This window comes from Mytilus trossulus, chromosome 5, assembly GCF_036588685.1.
Source record: "Mytilus trossulus isolate FHL-02 chromosome 5, PNRI_Mtr1.1.1.hap1, whole genome shotgun sequence".
Classification (NCBI taxonomy): Eukaryota; Metazoa; Mollusca; class Bivalvia; order Mytilida; family Mytilidae; genus Mytilus; species Mytilus trossulus.
Window position 1 is genome coordinate 1895714 of NC_086377.1, and position 26365 is coordinate 1922078.

The 26365-nt window shown below is 34.6% G+C and overlaps 1 pseudogene; it reads left to right on the forward strand.

Annotated features, from left to right (window-relative positions):
- LOC134719282 (multiple epidermal growth factor-like domains protein 11) overlaps window positions 1–14058 on the forward strand; it is a 38252-nt pseudogene extending 24194 nt beyond the window's left edge.
- Window positions 14059–26365: the final 12307 nt, after the last annotated feature.

Here is a 26365-nt window from a genome sequence, read left to right on the forward strand (position 1 = left end):
CAATCTACCAGTTACTTGACATAAAAGTCACAACCATAGGCATGACATAAAAGTGACAATCATGTGGCAGTCACATGACATAAAAGTGACAACCATATGGCAGTCAAATGACATAAAAGTGAAAACTATATGGCAGTCACATGACATAAAAGTGACAACCATATCCAAGTCACATGACATAAAAGTGACAACCATTTGCCAGTCACATGACATTAAAGTGACAGCCATATGGCAGTCACATGACATAAAAGTGACAGCCATATGGAAGTCACATGACATAAAAGTTACAACCATATGTCAGTCACATGACATAAAAATTACAATAATCCATTCATATGACATAAAAGTCAATAACTTATCATTGATTGGGAAAGAATGCTTAAATATTTTGTGAACTCAGGATGACATTTCCTCCCCCTTCCATAATCAGCTGAGTAGATAATAAACATTGTTACAAAACTAAACAAAAACACTGCTTATTAATTGTCAATCATTATTTTATCAAACAGAGTGTCCAAAGTCCAAATATGGTATAGGATGTAAAACCACATGTAACTGTGAGAATCAAGCATACTGTCGACCAAGTGATGGCTTCTGTAAATGTTTACCTGGCTACATGGGAGTCACATGTTCTCAAAGTAAGTCACATGATCTCATAGCTAGTCACATGATCTCAAAATTTAAGTCACATGGTCTTAAGAGTAAGTCAAATGATCTTAGAGTAAGTCAAATGATCTCAGAGTAAATCACATGGTCTCAGAGTAAGTCAAATGGTCTAAGAGTAAGTCAAATGATCTCAGAGTAAGTCACATGGTCTCAGAGTGAACCAATAGTCTCAGAGTAAGTCACATGGTCTTAGAGTAAGTCACATGATTTCAGAGTAAGTTATATGGTCTTATAGTAAACCAAATGATCTCAGAGTAAGTCACATGGTCTAAGAGTAAGTCACATGGTCTTAGAGTAAGTCACATGTTCTCAAAGTAAGTCACATGGTCTAAGAGTAAGTCAAATGATCTCAGAGTAAGTCACATGGTCTTAGAGTAAGTCAAATGATCTCAGAGTAAGTCACATGTTGTCAGTGTAAGTCACATAATCTCAAAAGTAAGTCACATGGTGTCAGAGTAAGTCACCTGGTCTCAGAGTAAGTCACATGATATCAGATGAAATATATTTGTATGTTCCTTGCCATTTTTACCCTCGTCTTTCTGTATGTTTGTCCGTAGGTACATCTCAAAATGGTTTCCATTCTCTAAATTAAGTTTTCTTCATCCAAATATCAAGAAACTTATGCAAAACCTTTTTATTTTAAAACTCAGATTAAATTTGGAATTTTGATGGCATCACTTTTATTGTTCTAGAGTTATGTCCCTTTATTATGGTATATGTTCTTGAGTTATGTCCCTTTATTATGGTATATATGTTCTTGAGCTATGTCCCTTTATTATGGTATATGTTCTCGAGTTATGTCCCTTTAGTATGGTATATATATTCTAGAGTTATTTCCCTTTATTTATTGTATATGTTCTTGAGTTATGTCCCTTTATTATAGTATATATGTTCTTAAGTTATGTCCCTTTATTATGGTATATGTTCTTGAGTTATGTCCCTTTATTATGGTATATGTTCTTGAGTTATGTCCCTTTATTATGGTATATATGTTCTTGAGTTTATGAGATTGTGGGCATCATATGTATCCCTGCTCTATTAAAAGTTTCATTGACTTTCATATTCACCGTTCTGTAGGGTAGTATAGAAATAATTGATGGAAGTCACATGACAGATGCAACTCAAAACCACATCCCTGAACTGACATTTAAACAGTTGTCTGTACAATTTGAAAAAAATATTTTGGTTTCTTGTGAAATTTAATTCATATTATAACTTTTGGTTTCTAGTGAAATAGTTCAAATTATAAAATATAATTAATTGTTTTTTATTGTTGTGTTTTCAGCCTGCACTACTGGGTATTATGGAGAAAACTGCGCAAAGCAATGTCAATGTACAGACAAACAGGAATGTAACCCGGTGTATGGGTGTATAGGTATGTGTAAACAGCAGATAAGTTACCTGTTCTACAATGCTATATAAAAAAGAGGATGTGGTGTGACTGCCAATGAGACCTCTCCTCACAATGCTATGTTGATAAAGTGTATACAGTAGAAATGTCATCTGAAGTTAACTGACATTTCAAGAAAAGTATTTTATCCTTGCCCTTTAAAGGAGTACAGTGTAACCTGTGTTATCAGAGACGCTGGGTGACAAGAAAAAAATGTCGGATTAAGTAGGGTGTTGGAATACTCAATGTTTTTCTGCAAGGATAGACATATTTTGGGACCATGAAAATAAGATTAAAGCAGGTTGTTGGAATCTCAGGTGTTGCATTAGGCAGGTTACACTGTATAAATGAAAAGGATAAAATCTTTTCATACTTTGCTTAAAGTAATATGTATGGAGTATGTTCAAAAATATAATAAAACAGATAAGTTACCAAGCTTGTTTTCAAGCTACTGGTTGTGAAAAAATAATAGAAAACATTAATAGGTGAATAGAAGGTTATCTAAATGTTTGATATCTGAAATAATATATGAGAAGATAGTTCTTTTGAAATACTGTCAGAATATTAAAATGAAAAATTAAGGTTATAGGTGTAATACCACCATTGATTTTCCCCTATTAGTCTTTGTTAAATTTGCACTTTTCAAAAAATTGTGCAGAATTGATCTTTGTTTCAAATAAAGATATACTTGGCATGAGTAAAGTTTTATCCTGTCCAGTTCTATAGAAAAAGTTTCACATCACATTTCATTGCATATAAGAATATAACCAAGGAAGTTAACCAATCAAATTTCTCCCCTTATTCTATCTGTGTACAAGGTTTAGTCACCATGTAACCTCAAGATTACAAAATTTTCTATAGAAATCACAAATAAAAAATAATGGTGTTTTGAAATACCAAAGACATATGTTTATGACACAGAAATAGTTTTACTGCAATAAAATGTAGGATTAATTACCTACAACGGTCAAATTCAAGGGAATATTTTTTTAGACCTACTTTCGTATGCAATCAGATGTGACTAACCATGATTTGGTGGTATTACACCTAAAACATAGTTAAATATTCCTATTCCTCTATGAATTATACAATGTCAGAGTTACTTCCCCTTAGTACCCCCGAGTTGAACAATTGAAATACAGTAAAGATATTATTTATTATAAGATATCGATATACACCATAAATTGTTCATTTCAACAACAACAATTATTTATATAAGTAAATAACATTCCTGCTTTTAAATTTGTTGACTTGATTGAAAATCTAATAGTATTGAGTTCTATCCTATTTAACAATTCAAGATGGCGGAAGACCAACCTTAATACTGGGTAAAACAGTCTGATTTTTCAGGGTAGTACAACTGATATGTATAAAAAAGATGAAAAAAATTATGTCAACTTGACAGCAACCAAACTTCATTTAATTTACCTTTTTTTTCTTTCAGGAAGAGATGCAGTAGGACATATCATTTCACCTTCTGAGACGGCCCCTCAAGAATCGGATCCAGCTGTTGCCATAGTGACAGTAATGATTGTGTTGTTTCTATTGGTCGTATTGTTTGTAGGAGTTTACATGTACAGGAGAATGAGCAGATTGAAAAAAGAGAATGAAATCCTGAACTCTGTTCACTTCTCTAGTTCACAATCTGGTGAGTACCTCAACTCTATTCACTTCTTAAGTTCACAATCCGGTGAGTACCTCAACACTGCTCACTTCTCTAGTACACAATCAGGTGAGTACCTCAACACTGTTCACTTCTCTAGTTCACAATCAGGTGAGTACCTCAACTCTGCTCACTTCTCTAGTACACAATCAGGTGAGTACCTCAACTCTGTTCACTTCTCTAGTTCACAATCTGGTGAGTACCTCAACTCTGTTCACTTCTCTAGTTCACAATCAGGTGAGTACCTCAACTCTGTTCACTTCTCTAGTTCACAATCTGGTGAGTACCTCAACTCTGTTCACTTCTCTAGTTCACAATCAGGTGAGTACCTCAACTCTGTTCACTTCTCTAGTTCACAATCTGGTGAGTACCTCAACTCTGTTCACTTCTTTAGTTCACAATCTGGTGAGTACCTCAACTCTGCTCACTTCTCTAGTACACAATCAGGTGAGTACCTCAACACTGTTCACTTCTCTAGTTCACAATCAGGTGAGTACCTCAACTCTGCTCACTTCTCTAGTACACAATCTGGTGAGTACCTCAACTCTGTTCACTTCTCTAGTTCACAATCTGGTGAGTACCTCAACTCTGTTCACTTCTCTAGTTCACAATCAGGTGAGTACCTCAACTCTGTTCACCTCTCTAGTTCACAATCTGGTGAGTACCTCAATTATGTTCACTTCTCTAGTTCACAATCTGGTGAGTACATCAACTCTGTTCACTTCTCTAGTTCACAATCAGGTGAGTAATTTGGTGAGTACCTCAATTCTATTCACTTCTCTAGTTCACAATCTGGTGTGTACCTCAACTCTGTTCACTTCTCTAGTTCACAATCAGGTGAGTACCTAAACTCTGTTCACTTCTCTAGTTCACAATATGGTGAATACCTCAACTCTGTTCACTTCTCTAGTTCACAATCTGGTGAGTACCTAAACTCTGTTCACTTCTCTAGTTCACAATTTGGTAAATACCTCAACTTTGTTCACTTCTCTAGTTCACAATCAGGTGAGTACCTCAACTCTGTTCACTTCTCTAGTTCACAATTTGGGGAATACCTCAACTCTGTTCACTTCTCTAGTTCACAATCTGGTGAGTACCTCAACTCTGTTCACTTCTCTAGTTCACAATCTGGTGAGTACCTCAACTCTGTTCACTTCTCTAGTTCACAATCAGGTGAGTACCTTAACTCTGTTCACTTCTCTAGTTCACAATTAGGTGAGTACCTCAACTCTGTTCACTTCTCTAGTTCACAATCTGGTGAGTACCTCAACTCTGTTCACTTCTCTAGTTCACAATCTGGTGAGTACCTCAACTCTGTTCACTTCTCTAGTTCACAATCTGGTGAGTACCTCAACTCTGTTCACTTCTCTAGTTCACAATCAGGTGAGTACCTTAACTCTGTTCACTTCTCTAGTTCACAATCTGGTGAGTACCTCAACTCTGTTCACTTCTCTAGTTCACAATCAGGTAAGTACCTCAACTCTGTTCACAATCAGGTGAGTAATTTACTGGACATTTAAAGATACTGTGGATTCATTTTATTTTCGTTGGCACCAAATTTTGTGAATCAAGTAAAACTTACATGATTGTGGATATTCAATTTCATGGTTTTGCCATAGTGTGTATACACGCCTAGAGGAAAATATGTAATTTGTTGAATATTAATTTTGTGGTTAATCACCGACGAAATGTATGAAAATTGGTATCCAAGGAATAATAATGAATCCACAGTAATCGGTTATACAGTGTCTAGTAAGTAATACTTTAGGTCAGAAATTGTCAGTTTTACCGTGTCTAGTAAGTAATACTTTAGGTCAGAAATTGTCAGTTTATACCGTGTCTAGTAAGTAATACTTTAGGTCAGAAATTGTCAGTTTATACCGTGTCTAGTAAGTAATACTTTAGGTCAGAAATTGTCAGTTTTACCGATCTAGTAAGTAATACTTTAGGTCAGAAATTGTCAGTTTTACCGTGTCTAGTAAGTAATACTTAAGGTCAGAAATTGTCAGTTTTACAGTGTCTAGTAAGTAATACTTTAGGTCAGAAATTGTCAGTTTTACCGTATCTAGTAAGTAATACTTTAGGTCAGAAATTGTCAGTTTTACCGTATCTAGTAAGTAATACTTTAGGTCAGAAATTGTCAGTTTATACCGTGTCTAGTAAGTAATACTTTAGGTCAGAAATTGTCAGTTTATACCGTGTCTAGTAAGTAATACTTTAGGTCAGAAATTGTCAGTTTATACCGTGTCTAGTAAGTAATACTTTAGGTCAGAAATTGTCAGTTTATACCGTGTCTAGTAAGTAATACTTTAGGTCAGAAATTGTCAGTTTTACCGTGTCTAGTAAGTAATACTTTAGGTCAGAAATTGTCAGTTTTACAGTGTCTAGTGAGTAATACTTTAGGTCAGACATTGTCAGTTTTACAGTGTCTAGTAAGTTATATTTTAGGTCAGAAATTGTCAGTTTTACAGTGTCTAGTAAGTAATACTTTAGGTCAGAAATTGTCAGTTTTACAGTGTCTAGTAAGTAATACTTAAGGTCAGAAATTGTCAGTTTTACAGTGTCTAGTAAGTAATACTTTAGCTCAGAAATTGTCAGTTTTACCGTGTCTAGTAAGTAATACTTTAGGTCAGAAATTGTCAGTTTTACAGTGTCTAGTAAGTAATACTTTAGGTCAGAAATTGTCAGTTTTACAGTGTCTAGTAAGTAATACTTTAGGTCAGAAATTGTCAGTTTTACAGTGTCTAGTAAGTAATACTTTAGGTCAGACATTGTCAGTTTTATCGTGTCTAGTAAGTAATACTTTAGGTCAGAAATTGTCAGTTTTACCGTGTCTAGTAAGTAATACTTTAGGTCAGAAATTGTCAGTTTTACCGTGTCCAACTTCATTTCATCGATTGATTGGCGTTTCAAGGCCACTTTTAAGGGCCACTTTTGGGCTTTTTTGTGGCGACAATTTTTTATTGGTGGAGGAAGCCGGAGAGTGTCCAGTGAAGGACACTGACCTTTTATAGGGAATCTGACAAACCTGGTCAATTGAGATTGGACTCCAGTGAACCTTGAACTCACAACCTCAGTGTTGACTGGCTAGTGATGACAGTAGTGACTACTTCGACAACTCAGCGTCTTATGCTTCTACTTCATTTGACACCCCCACATCACATGATCATTGAAAAAGAAGGATCAGGATTGCCTACAATTTACAAATCAATCGAGAAGCAAATTCAACCACTTTATCTGATGTGCTATAAAAGATCTCTACCCCAACAGTTAGATATTAAGAATTTGAATTACTCACCAAGTCTTTAAAAAAAATTTAGCTACTCTAAGCTCTTAGAAAAAAAAGTTTCTTTAACCAAACATGCTTTCATTAACATTATTAGTTATTTGTTGGATAGGTGTTTTATTGGCAACTGTCACCACATCTCATTGTGTTATTGTAATTTCATGGTTCACATGTATCTATGAAATACACAAAAATTGGTATCCAATGAATAATGAATCCACATGTTGAAAAGGAATATATAATCCTCAGTAGATGTATGACATACTTATAAATAAAATATATTAACCTCAGTTCTCAGCCTCAGTAGATATGACTTACTTATAAAATGTTATCTTCTTTTGCAGAGATATCAGGAATAAATAATCCAAACTTCACAACATCAGCATCAACAGACGGTTGCCATAACAACTGTACAGATAGACCCACTTCCTGTACATCTGTAGCTGAAGGCGTTGACGATCGGTATACCACCATTAAAAATATAAATGCTGATTTTGGAAATCCAAACCTTTCTAATGGTAGGTTGAATAAATGTTAAAATGAGAATGGATGTATCATTATCATTTATCATTTTACCACTAATACTCAAAATTTCAATAACAATTACTGTTTGAAGATTTTCTTTTTATTTAGATTTTTAATAATACTTTTTTCATATCATGCTACTTGCTTGAGATGGGAAAATGCTAGAAACGCAGTAGGCATGTGGCGTTGCTAATAAAACTGATATGAATTTTACATGTCGTCATAGGTAAAATAACAATAAACACATTATCATTGGTCATCTCAACTTGATTGCTTTTCTCCCTTTTGCCTTCCCGGCTGAAGCAAGAAAATCAATCTCGTTGAGATGATCAACGATAATCTAAAAATATTTGTTGATAGTCATTATATCCATACCTGCTTAAATAATAAATATATGTATGATCTTTGTTTATGATTAACAGTTGCCGTGGTTGCAGAAGACAATGGTTATGAAGAATTTGTTCCTAGTAAAAAAGATTTTCTGTTTAAAGAGAAGTTGAACGTAAACTTGAACAACTTGAGTCCCGATAAATCTGACACTGGACATGATTATGACAATGTCTCTGTTGGTATGTACTATGATAAATATTTTTATTATGCCCCATTTATGGGCATCATGTTTTCTGGTCTGTGCGTCCTTCCGTCCATTCTTCCGTCCAACCGTTCTTCTGTCCATTCGTCCCACTTCAGGTTGAAGTTTTTGGTTGAGGTAGTTTTTGATAAAGTTGAAGTCCAATCAATTTGAAACTTAGTAAACATGTTCCCTATGCTATGATCTTTCTAATTTTAATGCCAAATTAGAGATTTTATCCCATTTTCATGGTCCACTGAACATAGAAAATGATAGTGCAGATGGGGCATCTGTGTATTTTGGACACATTCTTGTTAGTCAATAATTTCCTGATTTATAAATACCTAAATAGCCCAGGTCGCATACTTAGAAGCCCCTGTACTTAAACAGCATCACTTGACCATTTACCTTTATCAGGAACGCTCAAAGCAAAACATTCGAAATATGAGGATGTATAAGTACCGAAAATCATTAAAAATACCTTAAATGATAGCCAAATTCATCTTTAAAGTCAACTTTGCCTGAGGGAGTTGAAACCTTAGTTTCTAATAATTTCAAAATTTATAAAAGGAAAATTTTAGTAAAGTTTGTTAAATCATGTCAGTATCAAAGTACTGACTACTGAGATGATGATACCCTCAGGGACTGATAGTCCATCAGCAGAGATAACTGGGCCTCACTTGACCAGGGAAATAATCAAATGAGACTTTATTTGAAATATACACCTTCTCCTCGGTACTGACTACTGAGCTGATGATACCCTCAGGGACTGATAGTCCACCAGCAGAGATAACTGAGCCTCACTTGACCAGGGAAATAATCAAATGAGACTTTATTTGAAATAAACGCCTTCTCCTCGATACTGAATATCAATACATCTGACTACTGATCTGATGATACCTTCAAGGACTGATAGTCCACCATCAGAGATAACTGGGCCTCACTTGACCCGGGAAATAATCAAATGAGACTTTATTTGAAATAAACGCCTTCTCCTCGATACTGAATATCAATACATCTGACTACTGATCTGATGATACCCTCAGGGACTGATAGTCCACCATCAGAGATAACTGGGCCTCACTTGACCCGGGAAATAATCAAATGAGACTTTATTTGAAATAAACGCCTTCTCCTCGATACTGAATATCAATACATCTGACTACTGATCTGATGATACCTTCAAGGACTGATAGTCCACCATCAGAGATAACTGGGCCTCACTTGACCCGGGAAATAATCAAATGATACTTTATTTGAAATAAACGCCTTCTCCTCGATACTGAATATCAATACATCTGACTACTGATCTGATGATACCCTCAGGGACTGATAGTCCACCATCAGAGATAACTGGGCCTCACTTGACCCGGGAAATAATCAAATGAGACTTTATTTGAAATAAACGCCTTCTCCTCGATACTGAATATCAATACATCTGACTACTGATCTGATGATACCTTCAAGGACTGATAGTCCACCATCAGAGATAACTGGGCCTCACTTGACCCGGGAAATAATCAAATGAGACTTTATTTGAAATAAACGCCTTCTCCTCGATACTGAATATCAATACATCTGACTACTGATCTGATGATACCCTCAGGGACTGATAGTCCACCATCAGAGATAACTGGGCCTCACTTGACCCGGGAAATAATCAAATGAGACTTTATTTGAAATATACACCTTCTCCACGGTACTGATTATCAATACACCTATTGACCTGTTTCTGGTTTGAAAAAATATTAATGCAAATCTGTGACTGTTTGAAAATAAGGTTGATATAAAAACCCAAAATTGGTATTTTATTTCGTATTTAAAGGTTCCAAAACTATTCAAAATATTATGCATGTATATATTCAGTGTAACCTGCCTAATCCATCACCTCCGTATTCCATCATTCTGTCTTAACAGACACATTTTCATGGTTCCACATGTGTCTTTCCCTGCAGAAGTAACCTGACTATGTGGTACCTCAGTTGGATGAATTATATAAGTTATGGTTCGCTTCTGACCCCCGACGGATCCATAGACATGATAGAGGGTTAGTTAAATCCAAAGGGGTTGAGGTCGGAGGCCAAATCCCCTATGAGTTTGATTCACCCTCTATGGATCTGAAGGGGGTCAATAGTTGACCGTATAACAAATTTATAGCACGCTGGACTTTTTCTGCTGCGTTTTGTTGAAAAATAAACAATTAAACACAACAACATTATTAGATGACGTCACAATTAACGCGTCACAAACCGCCTACTGTCTCATAATGGATCACCACGTAAGGGCATTTAACCAATCACAACGTGATAATTTATCTGTGGACCGATAACACAGGTTACACTGTATACATGGTTTATGTGCATTTTATTAAATTTCTGTGCGACCCAGCTTATATGTTTACAATGTATATTGTTTTTTTCACCAGATTCCATAGATTCCATAGAAGAAGAAAAGAAGAGAAACAATATGAAGTGATATGTCAGGTGTGTATACAATATGAAGTGATATGTCAGGTGTGTAAACAATATGAAATAATATGTCAGGTGTGTATACAATATGAAGTGATATGTCAGGTGTGTATACAATATGAAGTGATATGTCAGGTGTGTAAACAATATGAAGTGATATGTCAGGTGTGTATACAATATGAAGTGATATGTCAGGTGTGTAAACAATATGAAGTGATATGTCAGGTGTAAGTGATATGTCAGGAGTGTATACAATATGAAGTGATATGTCAGGTGTGTAAACAATATGAAGTGATATGTCAGGTGTGTATACAATGTGAAGTGATATGTCAGGTGTGTAAACAATGTGCAGTGCTATGTCAGGTGTGTATACAATGTGCAGTGCTATGTCAGGTGTGTATACAATATGAAGTGATATGTCAGGTGTGTATACAATATGAAGTGATATGTCAGGTGTGTATACAATATGAAGTGATATATCAGGTGTGTATACAATATGAAGTGATATGTCAGGTGATATATCAGGTTTGTATACAATATGAAGTGATATGTCAGGTGTGTATACAATATGAAGTGTGTATACAATATGAAGTGATATGTCAGGTGTGTAAACAATATGAAGTGATATATCAGGTGTGTAAACAATATGAAGTGATATATCAGGTGTGTATACAATATGAAGTGATATGTCAGGTGTGTATACAATTTGAAGTGATATGTCAGGTGTGTAAACAATATGAAGTGATATGTCAGGTGTGTATACAATGTGAAATGATATATTAGGTGTGCATACAATATGAAGTGATATGTCAGGTGTGTATACAATATGAAGTGATATGTCACGTGTGTATACAATATGAAGTGATATGTCAGGTGTGTATACAATATGAAGTGATATATCAGGTGTGTATACAATATGAAGTGATATATCAGGTGTGTAAACAATATGAAGTGATATATCAGGTGTGTATACAATATGAAGTGATATGTCAGGTGTGTATACCAAAAACAGGATTTCATAGCTTTAAGTATTGTAACAGGTCATATATATTCAAAGAGCAGATTGCTCTGAGGTATACGATTGCCATTGTTTTCATTGATACATGAGGGGGGCAGGAGGGGTCCTGATCCCGAAATCCCGGGCTTAAAACATGGAATCTCAAAATCTCGAGGTCCCAAAATTTGAATAAAGAAATTCCCGGATCCCGAAATGGTCAATCCCAAAATCCGGAGGTCCTGAAATCGAATAAAGAAATTCCCGGATCCTGAAATGGTCAATCCCAAAATCCCGAGCTTAAAAACACCCGATCCCAGAGTCCTGATAAAGGTCCTATTCCCCTCATACATGTATTAGTATTATTTTCAAAAATAATTTAACTGCACGTGTAAAATGTAATTTTCGTAATCTGAATAGTTATTCAACTTTAGAAAGAGCCAATCCGCTATTCAAGTGTATGACTCCTTTCCATACACATTCCTCTGTTTAAATTGCGATTGGTTTGAATACAATATTATGTTCCTTGATGTTTACAGTAGATGTGAGGGCATTGGCCTGAGTCCATGGTATAAGTCTACAGATTGCTTAAAAGCAATCGTATCCAAAAAAAGCAGATGTGGTCATGATTGCCAATGAGACAACTCTCCACATGAGGCCTAATGACACAGAAATTAACAACTATATAGGTCAACAATATAAATTGACAAATGTAAAACAATTGGAACAAGAAAACTAAAGGCTTATTTATATACAAAAAAAATCAACGAAAAACAAATAATTATATAACACAAACAACAACCACTGAATTCCAGACTCCTGACTTGGGACAGGCATATATAGGTTATTTTTTATTATTTTGCAGTCGAAAACATATCCCCAATTGCCTGGTTTGTAGAAGTTATGATAATTGATGTGAATTGTAACCTAATATTGATAGGCACTATGACATTATATTCTAGCGGAGCATACCTGTTAACTTTTCAAAGTGCCCATGGTGGTTTTGCGTGCAAGATGGCTCGCATAGTCCTAAAAAACCTTCAAGGGGTCCTGCAAATACATTTTAATGTTGTTTTTTTACTTCTTCATTCTTTTATAAGCCTAAATTCATTGGAAATTTAATTCTTTTGTTTAAATTGTGGACGAAATTGCTCTTTCAAAATTTCAATTTGTGAGTCTCAATTGGGAAAATCCCCCGCAAATAGTGACAGTTGGCAGGTATGGCGGAGATAACTCTTCTTGGGGAATTTCTGAGATAGAAGCCATTTCAAAGGGATGGTTAAATTTTAAAAAGTACCAAGGGAATTTTTTCTAGACATAGTTTTGAGTGACTCACATTTTCAAAACCTTTTTGTATTCAAACTAAAAATTCATGTGTTTTGATAATATATAAAAGAATAAAAGTCTAAAAGATGACAAGTTGTCATTAATGAATTGCCTCAAATTTAGTTTTACTAGCGACTCTAAAACACAAAATAAAAAAGCCATCACAGTCATGCCACCAACAGGATGACAACTAACTTGCATCACATAATTTAGAAGGCAAATTATTTTTAATTTACCATGTTTAATCAACAATATCATTTAGTAATTTATTGTATGTTTTTTTTAGATTTGTTTGTTGATGGGTACCAGTATAAGTGCTATATAAACCAGTCTTCCACGTGGATGTTCTGTCTCAATGTTAATCATTGTATGCATTAACAATGACCTTTTTATTTTTCAACTTGTTAGTTTGCTATTTTATGTATGATTATAATAGCTGACAGATAATGTTAACTGAAGAATGCCAATGGCCGAAACGTCTTGAAAAATTGGTTTATTTATACAATAAGATATTGTTAAGATTTGTTATGAAGTTTTGTTTGTTTGTTTTTAATGTTTTATAGATCTTCATGACATATGTGCAAATGCTTATCAATTTGAAAAAGGTTTAATGAAAGCCTACTGGTAATTTTAACCAGACAGAAAGATTACTGTAAATTCAGAAAATAATGTGTGTGCATTTATTATTGCAATTTTGTAATTTTTGAGCAAAATGCTATTTGAATTTTGAAATATTGAGAAAATCCTGTTTTATTCATTTAAAAGAATTTCAGAATGCAAGTTTAAATTATTGCGGTAATAACCTTGTTGCATTTTTTGCAATAATAAAAGCATCCCAAAAATTTCTGAATTTACAGTATGTCTTTTTCATGTAATCACTTTAAGGGCATACAATACATTTAAAGGGGAGGTAATGATGTTGCTAATGTAAAATGTAATTTTGAGACATCAAACTGTGACATATCGGTAAACTGATTTTGATCATTCAAACTGATTTAATTTGAAAACGAGTGCATTGACCCCTATTTTTAAAACGACATTTTGTTTCATTTTGCAGGGAGATAATATGGACCAAATGTTATTAAACTGTAAATAGTGCAATTTTATTAATTTTGATAAATAGACAGCAAAAAATGGTGTTTTTTCTCAATTCATGACCATTTGACAAATATGAGTTATTTTATTTTATAAATTTATAATTTATAAAATTACAAATTATTCAACAAAAAACAATTTCAGTCTTTAAACAAAAAAAGCTTTGACTTTCTTTCGAAAGGAAAAAATTCGGCCACAAATCCAAATTTTGAGCAAATATACCAAATTTCGACCTCATTTAACTCAAAGAGTAGCACATGAAGGTATATTTTTCATTACATATTTGATTTAATCAGGCAAAAATTAGTCCATATGGAAAATTTCATCGAACTAAATACAGGATCAAAACTGTATCGTATGCCCTTAAATACCACTGAAGTGAAATTTTAATACACTGAAAACCTTTCGTATTTGATTTTTTCAGTGTAAATATATAACTTTGCAATTTGTTTTTTGAGTCATTGTTAAGAAACGTGATATTCTAGAAAATGACAATTTATAATTTACAATGATTTTATTGTTTGCTACCTTCAGTATTATTTAGATAAATTTACCCTCATTTGAAAGTTTATAATTTCAAGTCCCAACATCTTGTCTCGGTTAGTAAAGCAATAGTTTTCATAGTCCATTTTACTATTTCATCGTAGATTTAATTTAAAAGTTGATATTTTGAAGTCCCATGCAGTATGTTGTCTCACTTATATTATATTCAATAAGTAAATTAAAATTTATCAGAGACTGATTTACTATTTTATCTTAAATAGACTTCATTAAAAAATTTATATTTTACAGTCCCATACAACATTCTGTCTGGCTTAATAAATCAAGAATTAAGAATCAAGAATCATGAATTATCATCATAAGCCATTTTACTATTTATCTTAGACTATAAGAATTATCATAGGCCATTTTACTATTTATCTTAGACTATAAGAATTATCATAGGCCAATTTACTTTTTTATCTTAGACTATAAGAATTATCATAGGCCATTTTACTTTTTTATCTTAGACTATAAGAATTATCATAGGCCATTTTACTTTTTTATCTTAGACTATAAGAATTACCATTGGCCATTTTACTTTTTTATCTTAGACTTTAAGAATTATCATAGGCCGTTTTCCAATTTTAACCTAGACTTAATTAAAAAAAAACATATTTTGCAGTCCCATGCAACCTTTCGTCTCACTAAATAAATCAAAATTTATCATTGGCCATTTTACTATTACATATTTGACCATCTAATTTTGCTGAGATTTTGTTTATGTTTAATCTTTACAGAAATTTATAACTTTTTATATCTCTTCTATTGCATGTGTACAATCATTAGTGCTTATTTTGGATTGTACCAAAAAATGTATCAGCTCATAGTTTTTTTGGTTACTGTCTCATCGTGTGTTGGGTATTATTGAGGGCATGTATGGTGTTTACAGAATGGAGAATATATAAATAAAAAATAATGCTGGGGGAAGGCAAAAGTAAAGAACTTGAAAATAAAGGGTAAAAATAAAATACTGACCCAAGAAATAAAATATGCTTAGTAAAAAAGGTATAAAGAAATAACATAAAAATATAAAAGTACTGTTAGACTAATTTTCACCAGATATTTTTCTAACAGAATAAGCATTATTTTTAAATTGAAAAAATGCCTTAAAATCTTTATAAAGAAATTAAGGACCCCTCTGGTATTACATAACAAATAGTTATACATTATTGTAAGTCATCTCAACGAGATTGATTTTCTTGCTTGAGTCAGGTTTTGATCCTTTAAGATAAGGATCATCAGTATATATTCATTCAGATACAAAAATTCTTTTACTTTGCCAAAAATGTAGATTTTACTGTCCTTTTTTCAAGAAAAATACAGCATGGGTCAACATGCTATTTTTTAAGTCACAAGTCGTGCAAGAGTGATTATATTCTGCATATACCATGTATGAAGAAAAATTGTTTTGTGAATAAAAGAAATCTATGAGATAGAAACTTGAAATAAAATACAATTTTTACTATAAGGGTTAACTCCCCTTAAATGGCTAGGTTAAACAATTGATTTTTTACAGAAAAAAATATTTTATATTTGTTAAAACAGTTAAAATACTGCAAATAATTAATTATTTTTCCTTATTTGAATTATCAATCTTTCACATAGATTGCTGATCTGTCTCAAAATTTGCAATTTTTGGCAAGGAAATAGACAGATTGTGTACAACCAATTTACAATCCAAGTTGGAGGTTTACATTTAAGTGCCAGTCTTTGTAAGAATCAGGCAATTTAGGTAAAAATTAAAACATGATTAGAAAAAACCCACCATGCTAATCATGCTATTTAATACTAACCTTCATCCTGAGTTAAAAAGTGTAAGTCTTTCGTTTGTTTGTTCCTGATAATATCAAATAACTTGGTTAGAAAATTTGTTAGAATGATAGCAAATTACAGAGTTATCTCCCCTTATTCATTAATTTCTAGTGCATTTCAACCAAATTGTTTCTTCTATTACCAGAACAGAAAATGGAAATGAATGTTATTTTTGTGTATAAACTGAAATCAATGTCAAATTGGGTGGGTTTTTTTTTGTCATGTTTTCACCACTGCCTGATTCTTAGGCAGACTGGCATTTAATCTACCTTAAATAATAGCTGCTTTCTATATATGTTTACAGTGTGGGATAGATATAACTGTATGTAAGGAAATATATCTGTGCTGCATGAAAATAATTCTGTCAGTTTTATTTATGTGTAAGTATTCAGTACTATGTGATATTTCTGTTGTAAAAACATATTGATATGCAATATTTATTTGAAAATAAAGTTTAGTAATACATTCATGTTATTCTTATTGTTATTGTATATTTTTAGTAGACGCTCATTTAGAATTGATGATAGGCTTTACATGTTATTTAACAATCAGTTGTATACAGTTCAACGGTATTGCTGCCATCCACTTCATACCAATACGGAATATTTGACCTGACCATTCTTTGCTCTTTATTACTGCATGCATAACAAGAATGTGTTCAAAGTTTGCGGATGCCCCACTGGCACTATCATTTTCCATGTTCCATGGACCGTGAAATTGGGTCAAAAGTCTAATTTGGCTTTAAAATTAGAAAGATCATTCATAAGCAGCAAGTGTTTTAAGTTTCAAGTTGATAGGACTTCAGCTTCATCAAAAACTACCTGACCAAAAACTTTAACCTGTGGATGAACAAACGAACGGACAGACGGAGGAACGAACGGAGCAACAGACCAGAAAACATAATGCCCCTTTACTATTGTAGGTGGGGCATAAAATCAGTGTATTTCAATGTCCTCTAATTTGATGATATAGAAATTATTACTTGCATTTATTATTGCAATTTTGCCATTTTAGACTCAAATCTGACATAAATTTGGGCGATATTGAGAAACATATTTTTAGCTCAACTGGCCTTAAAGTCCAAATGAGCTTTTCTCATAACTTGTCGTCCGTCGTCGTTAACTTTTACAAAAATCTTCTCCTCTAAAACTACTGGGCCAAATTAAACCAAACTTGGCCACAATCATCATTGATGTATCTAGTTTAACATTTGTTTTTTTTTACCCGGCCAATCAACCAAGATGGCCGCCATGGCTAAAAATAGAACATAGGGGTAAAATGCAGTTTTTGGTTTATAACTCAAAAACCAAAGCATTTAGAGCAAATCTGACATGAGATTAAATGGTTTAACAGGTGAAGATATATCTGCCCTGAAATTTTCAGATGAATCTGACAACCAATTGTTGGGTTGCTGCCCCCGAATTGGTAATATAAAGGAAATTTCGCTGTTTTAGGTTATTATCTTGAATATGATTATAGATGGAGATAAACTTTGAACAGCAATAATGTTCAGCAAAGTAAGATTTACAAATAAGTCAACATGACCAAAATAGTCAGTTGAACCCTTTAGGGAGTTATTGCCCTTTATAGTCAATTTTTGTCTTGCCTTGATAGAGTCAAAAAGCGAGACATAGGTGCTGTTTCCGGCGTCGGCGACGGCGTCAACAATGTATTAGTTTGTGATTAGCTCAGTTTTATGGGGAACCACTAGTGGTATGTCAATGATAATTGGTATGCAGATGTATTACCATTGCCACATCTCATTGCCATGGAGATTATTTGGCTCCGCCCCCTCAGTCATGGTCTATTGACTTTGAATGGTTTGCTTACTTTACATGTATTAGTTTGTGATTATGTCAGTTTATGGAGATCCACTTGTGGTACGTCAATGATAATTGGTATGCAGATGTATTACTATTGCCACATCTCATTGCGATGGAGAATTTTTGGCTCCGAACCCTCAGTCGTGGTCTATTGACTTTGAATGGTTTGCTTACTTTACATGTATTACTTTGTGATCCTTATAATAACTCAATGGCATGTGGTATGAAGTTGTATTAGCATTGACACATCTGATTTACATGGAGATTGTTTAACCATGTAACTCAGTCATGGTTCATTGACTTTGAATATTTGCATAACTTGTGTAAGCTGTTAAGGTATTGCTATTTTGATTTCAACATTTTCATAATCAAAATTACAAAAAGGCGAGACATATCTCTGTGATAACAGTTTATTAACCATTTTTCGTAAATCTCCATGATCTTTTACAAAAAATGTTCTCCTCTGAAACTACAGAGCCAAATTAATCCAAATTTGGCCACAATCATCGTTGATGTATATAGTTTAAAAATTGTGTTTAGTGACTGGGCAAATCAACTATGATGGCCGCTACGGCTAAAAATAGAACATATGGGTTAAAATGCAGTTTTTTACTTATAACTCAAAAACCAAAGCATTTAAAGCAAATCTGACAAGGGGTTAAATTGTTTATCTGGTCAAGATCTATCTGCCCTGAAATATTTAGATGAATCAGACAACTCGTTGTTAGGTTGCTGACCCTAAATTGATAATTTAAAGGAAATTTTGCTGTTTTGGGTTATTATCTTGAATAATATTATAGATATAGATAAACCGTAAACAGCAATAATGTACAGCACTTTAAGACTAAAAAATAAGTCAAAATGACCAAAATGGTCAGTTGACCCCTTTAGGAGTTATTGCCCTTTATAGTCAATTTTTAACCATTTTTCGTAAATCTCCATGATATTTTACAAAAATCTTCTCCTCTGAAACTACCGGGCTAAGAAGTTATTGTCCTTTATAATCAATATTTATCAATTTTCATAAAATTTTCTAAATTTTTATGACATTTTCCACTGAAACTGCACCGACAAGTTCATTATAGATAGAGATAATTGTAAGCAGCAAGAATGATCAGTAAAGTAGGATTTACAAACACATCACAATCACCTAAACACAATTTTGTCATGAACTGTCTGCTTCCTTTGTTTAATTCACATATACCAAGATGAGCAACACAGGCTCTTTAGAGCCTCTAGTTTTAATTCATATAACAAATTTCAAAATATGAGTTCAAATTATATATTGCAATTACAACCCTGTGACATTTATCGCAATTATAAAAACATTGCAATAATTTCTGAATTTACAGAAGAACTTCACTCTCAACAGAAACCAATACACCAAATATAGTCAATTCTGACAATATAAGAAATTAAACAGAATACAACTAAAAACAAAAACTTAACATTGACCAATAAACTATGAATATAGGGTCAAGTTAGGATGACACCTGCGAGACTGACATGTACACCTAACAATCATTCATTACACCAAATATAGTTTACCTACGGCTAACTGTATCTGAGAAATGAAACTAATTTGAACATTGACTACTGATCCATGAAATGAAGTTAAAGTTGGCTGAACCTTGTCTTACAGACATATAGACTGCAAGAAACCCACATTCCAAACATATTTTTTTTTAGTATTTTGAGTGACAATAAACTGAACCAGATTCCCCACAGGGGGCAGCTTTATACGACTTCAGAGGTCGAACCCTGAATGTTTGGGGCTAGTATGAACACAACATTCAAACTGGATACAGCTCTGAATATGGATTGTGATTAAAAATAGTTAGTGTAAATATATTTTATCAATTATATTCAGGTACATACATAGGCATTTACATAATAATGCAATTGATATAAGTATTAGGATCCAGCAACAAGCTCTTAGCTTATATTAATCCGTTTCCTTATAAGAACATTTCATATTTTAATACTCAAGGAGTACAATGTTAAAAAAAATAACAATGTTACACTAGATGGAAAGAAGAATTGTTGACACATCATAGGTTTCTGACACAGAATTAATGTGGTCTAATGAACTTAATTTTTTTTTTTGCTTTTGAGCAATTCAGTATGCTGTTGAATATTAATCCTTTGATATTTGAAGAAATTTTCTTTTTCATTTCTGAAATCTGAAATTAGAATAATTGAACCCCACCAACTTTTTGTTTACCTCCCCTTTTCCCTTATTCAAAAAATGATCTCAATTGAAATTTCTGATGGAGTTTTCAACAATAACTACTTATTTAGATACATCAAAAAATATAAAATGTCATACAGTCATGATTTAAGTTAATTTAACTACTATTCTGGACAAAAAAAGATAACTCCAATGCAACATTTTATATTGTCAAATTTCCAATGAAGTTCATTAACCTAAATTTTTTTGCAAATTTCCAATGGAATTTATCAATAATAAAGTTTTTGGCAAATTTCCAATATACATAATTTAAGAGCAGTTTGGATGAGATATTAAATTGAGTTTCAATTACCAACCTTACACTGCTGTTAAATTATGTTTTGTACTTAAGTTACTGTCCATTAACCTGGAGACCATTTCCCCCCTTTTTTGCATCTTATTCCTTAACGGTTAGAACTATAACCCCCAAAGACAATTCTTACCATCCCTTTGTGGAATTCCAACATCCAAGTTTAAATACATTGTTAAATTCATCATATCAAAGAACCCTTACCCAAGTCTATCCACCTTAATTATCTCCCCTTACCCAAGTTTATCCACCTAAATTATCTCCCTTTACCAAAGTCTATCCACCTTAATTATCTCCCCTTACCCAAGTTTATCCACCTTAATTATCTCCCTTTACCAAAGTCTATCCAGCTTAATTATCCCACCTTACCCAAGTTTATTCAGCTTAACCATCTCACCTTACCCAAGTCTATCCACCTTTAGTATCTTCCCTTACCCAAGTTTATCCAGCTTAACCATCTCCCCTTACCCAAATGTATCCAGCTTAACCATCTCTCCTTACCCAAGTTTATCCATCTTAACCATTTCACCTTACCAAAGTCTATCCACCTTAATTATCTCCCCTTACCAAAGTCTATCCACCTTAATTATCTCCCCTTACCCAAGTTTATCCAGCTTAACCATCTCACCTTACCAAAGTCTATCCACCTTAATTATCTCCCCTTACCAAAGTCTATCCACCTTAATTATCTCCCCTTACCAAAGTTTATCCACCTTAACCATCTCCCCTTACCAAAGTCTATCCACCCTTATTATCTCCCCTTACCCAAGTCTATCCATCTTAACCATTTCACCTTACCAAAGTCTATCCACCTTAATTATCTCCCCTTACCCAAGTTTATTCAGCTTAACCATCTCACAATACCAAAGTCTATCCACCTTTAGTATCTTCCCTTACCCAAGTTTATCCAGCTTAACAATCTCCCCTTACCCAAATGTATCCAGCTTAACCATCTCTCCTTACCCAAGTTTATCCATCTTAACCATTTCACCTTACCAAAGTCTATTCACCTTAATTATCTCCCCTTACCAAAGTCTATCCACCTTAATTATCTCCCCTTACCCAAGTTTATCCAGCTTAACCATCTCCCCTTACCAAAGTTTATCCACCTTAACCATCTCCCCTTACCAAAGTCTATCCACCTTAATTATCTAAACTTACCAGTTTATCCAGCTTAACCATATCCCCTTACAAAAGTTTATACACCTTAACCATGTCCCCTTACAAAAGTTTATCCACCTTAACCATCTCAACTTACCAAAGTCTATCCACCTTAATTATCTCCCCTTACCCAAGTTTATCCAGCTTAACCATCTCCCCTTATCAAAGTTTATCCAGCTTAACCATCTCCCCTTACCAAAGTTTATCCACCTTAACCATCTCCCCTTACCAAAGTTTATCCACCTGAACCATCTCACCTTACCCAAGTTTATCCAGCTTAATTATATCCTTTTACCCAAGTTTATCCACCTTGATTATCTCCTCTTACCCAAGTGTATCCAGCTTAACCATCTTCCCTTACCCAAGTTTATCCGGCTTAACCATCTCACCTTACCAAAGTTTATCCAGTTTAACCATCTCCCCTTACCCATGTTTATCCAGCTTAACCATGTCACCTCACCAAAGTCTATCCACCTTAATTATCTCCCCTTACCCAAGTTTATCCACCTTAACCATCTCCCCTTACCCAAGTTAATCCAGCTTAACCATATCCCTTTACCCAAGTTTATCCAGCTTAACCATCTCCCCTTACCAAGTTTATCCAGCTTAACCATCTCCCCTTACCCAAGTTTATCCAGCTTAACCATCTCCCCTTACCCAAGTCTATCTACCTTAATTATCTCCTCTTACCCAAGTTTATCCACCTTAATTATCTCCTCTTACCCAAGTTTATCCACCTTAATTATCTCCCCTTATCCAAGTTTATCCACCTTAATTATCTCCTCTTACCCAAGTCTATCCACCTTAATTATCTCCCCTTACCAAAGTTTATCCACCTTTACCATATCACCTTACCCAAGTCTAACCACCTTAATTATCTCCCCTTATCCAAGTTAATCCAGCTTAACCATCTCCCCTCACCCAAGTTTATCCAGCTTAACCATATCCCCTTACCCAAGTTTATTCAGCTTAACCATTTCCCCTTTCCCAAGTTTATCGAGCTTAACCATCTCACCTTACCCAAGTATATCCACCTTGATTATCTCCCCTTACCCAAGTTTATCCAGCTTAACCATCTCCCCTTACCCAAGTTTATCCAGCTTAACCATCTCACCTTACCCAAGTCTATCCACCTTAATTATCTCCCCTTATCCAATTTTATCCAGCTTAACCATCTCCCCTTACCCAAGTTTATCCAGCTCAACCATCTCCCCTTACCCAAGTTTATCCAGCTTAACCATCTCACCTTACCAAAGTCTATCCACCTTAATTATCTCCCCTTACCCAAGTTTATCCACCTTAACCATCTCCCCTTACCAAAGTCTATCCACCTTAATTATCTCCCCTTACCAAAGTCTATCCACCTTAATTATCTCCCCTTACCAAAGTTTATCCACCTTAACCATCTCCCCTTACCAAAGTCTATCCACCCTTATTATCTCCCCTTACCCAAGTCTATCCATCTTAACCATTTCACCTTACCAAAGTCTATCCACCTTAATTATCTCCCCTTACCCAAGTTTATTCAGCTTAACCATCTCACAATACCAAAGTCTATCCACCTTTAGTATCTTCCCTTACCCAAGTTTATCCAGCTTAACCATCTCCCCTTACCCAAATGTATCCAGCTTAACCATCTCTCCTTACCCAAGTTTATCCATCTTAACCATTTCACCTTACCAAAGTCTATTCACCTTAATTATCTCCCCTTACCAAAGTCTATCCACCTTAATTATCTCCCCTTACCAAAGTTTATCCAGTTTAACCATCTCCCCTTACCAAAGTTTATCCACCTTAACCATCTCCCCTTACCAAAGTTTATCCAGCTTAACCATCTCAACTTACCAAAGTCTATCCACCTTAATTATCTAAACTTACCAGTTTATCCAGCTTAACCATATCCCCTTACAAAAGTTTATCCACCTTAACCATCTCCCCTTACAAAAGTTTATCCACCTTAACCATCTCAACTTACCAAAGTCTATCCACCTTAATTATCTCCCCTTACCCAAGTTTATCCAGCTTAACCATCTCCCCTTATCAAAGTTTATCCAGCTTAATTATCTCACCTTACCCAAGTTTATCCAGCTTAACCATCTCCCCTTACCAAAGTTTATCCACCTTAACCATCTCACCTTACCCAAGTTTATCCAGCTTAAGTATCTCCTTTTACCCAAGTTTATCCACCTTGATTATCTCCTCTTACCCAAGTGTATCCAGCTTAACCATCTTCCCTTACCCAAGTTTATCCGGCTTAACCATCTCACCTTACCAAAGTTTATTCAGTTTAACCATCTCCCCTTACCCATGTTTATCCAGCTTAACCATGTCACCTCACCAAAGTCTATCCACCTTAATTATCTCCCCTTACCCAAGTTTATCCACCTTAACCATCTCCCCTTTCCCAAGTTAATCCAGCTTAACCATATCCCTTTACCCAAGTTTATCCAGCTTAACCATCTCCCCTTACCAAGTTTATCCAGCTTAACCATCTCCCCTTACCCAAGTTTATCCAGCTTAACCATCTCCCCTTACCCAAGTCTATCTACCTTAATTATCTCCTCTTACCCAAGTTTATCCACCTTAATTATCTCCTCTTACCCAAGTTTATCCACCTTAATTATCTCCCCTTACCCAAGTTTATCCACCTTAATTATCTCCTTTTACCCAAGTCTATCCACCTTAATTATCTCCCCTTACCAAAGTTTATCCACCTTAACCATCTCACCTTACCCAAGTCTAACCACCTTAATTATCTCCCCTTATCCAAGTTAATCCAGCTTAACCATCTCCCCTTACCCAAGTTTATCCAGCTTAACCATATCCCCTTACCCAAGTTTATTCAGCTTAACCATTTCCCCTTTCCCAAGTTTATCGAGCTTAACCATCTCACCTTACCCAAGTCTATCAACCTTAATTATCTCCCTTACCAAAGTTTATCCAGCTTAACCATCTCCCCTTACCCAAGTTTATCCAGCTTAACCATCTCACCTTACCCAAGTCTATCCACCTTAATTATCTCCCCTTACCCAAGTTTATCCAGCTTAACCATCTACCCTTACCCAAGTTTATCCAGATCAACCATCTCCCCTTACCCAAGTTTATCCAGCTTAACCATCTCACCTAACCAAAGTCTATCCACCTTAATTATCTCCCCTTACCCAAGTTTATCCACCTTAACCATCTCCCCTTACCAAAGTCTATCCACCTTAATTATCTCCCCTTACCAAAGTTTATCCAGCTTAACCATCTCCCCTTACCCAAGTTTATCCAGGTTAACCATCTCACCTTACCCAAGTCTATCCACCTTAATTATCTCCCCTTAACCAAGTTTATCCACCTTAACCATCTCCCCTTACCCAAGTTTATCCAGCTTAACCATCTCCCCTTACCAAAGTTTATCCAGATTAACCATATCCCCTTACCCAAGTTTATCCAGCTTAACCACCTCCCCTTACCAAAGTCTATCCACCTTAATTATCTCCCCTTACCAAAGTGTATCCACCTTAACCATCTCCCTTTACCAAAGTCTATCCACCCTTATTATCTCCCCTTACCCAAGTCTATCTATCTTAACCATTTCACCTTACCAAAGTATATCCACCTTAATTATCTCCCCTTACCCAAGTTTATCCACCTTAATTATCTCCTCTTACCCAAGTCTATCCACCTTAATTATCTCCCCTTACCAAAGTCTATCCACCTTAATTATCTCCCCTTACCAAAGTTTATCCAGCTTAACCATCTCCCCTTACCCAAGTTTATCCAGCTTAACCATCTCACCTTACCCATGTCTATCCACCTTAATTATCTCCCCTTACCCAAGTTTATCCACCTTAACCATCTCACCTTACCAAAGTCTATCCACCTTAATTATCTCCCCTTACCCAAGTTTATCCACATTAACCATCTCCTCTTACCCAAGTTTATCCAGCTTAACCATCTCCCCTTACCAAAGTTTATCCAGCTTAACCATATCCCCTTACCCAAGTTTATCCAGCTTAACCATCTCACCTTACCAAAGTCTATCCACCTTAATTATCTCCCCTTACCAAAGTCTATCCACCTTAATTATCTCCCCTTACCCAAGTTTATCCACCTTAACCATCTCCCCTTACCCAAGTTTATCCAGCTTAACCATCTCCCCTTACCCAAGTTTAACCAGCTTAACCATCTCCCCTTACCCAAGTTTATCCAGCTTAACCATCTCCCCTCACGCAAGTTTGCTGGTGCTACGTAGAGCTAACCTTACAACGATGAAAATAAAATAACAAACATTGTAAGACGAACTCGCCCCAAATTTATATGACTCGCCCCCATTTTCTTTCAAATGAGTATTAGTAAGTAAAGTAAAACTTTTTTATATGAATTATCTTTTAGCTTTTCAAGTTAGAAGCACTGTGTTAGTAATTCCAGTCTTAAAGAAAAGTGGTTTTTGTTTTGTAGCTATGATTTGCCTGGGTTTAGTTTTCCATTTGCTTAAAAAAATTCAGTATCTGATA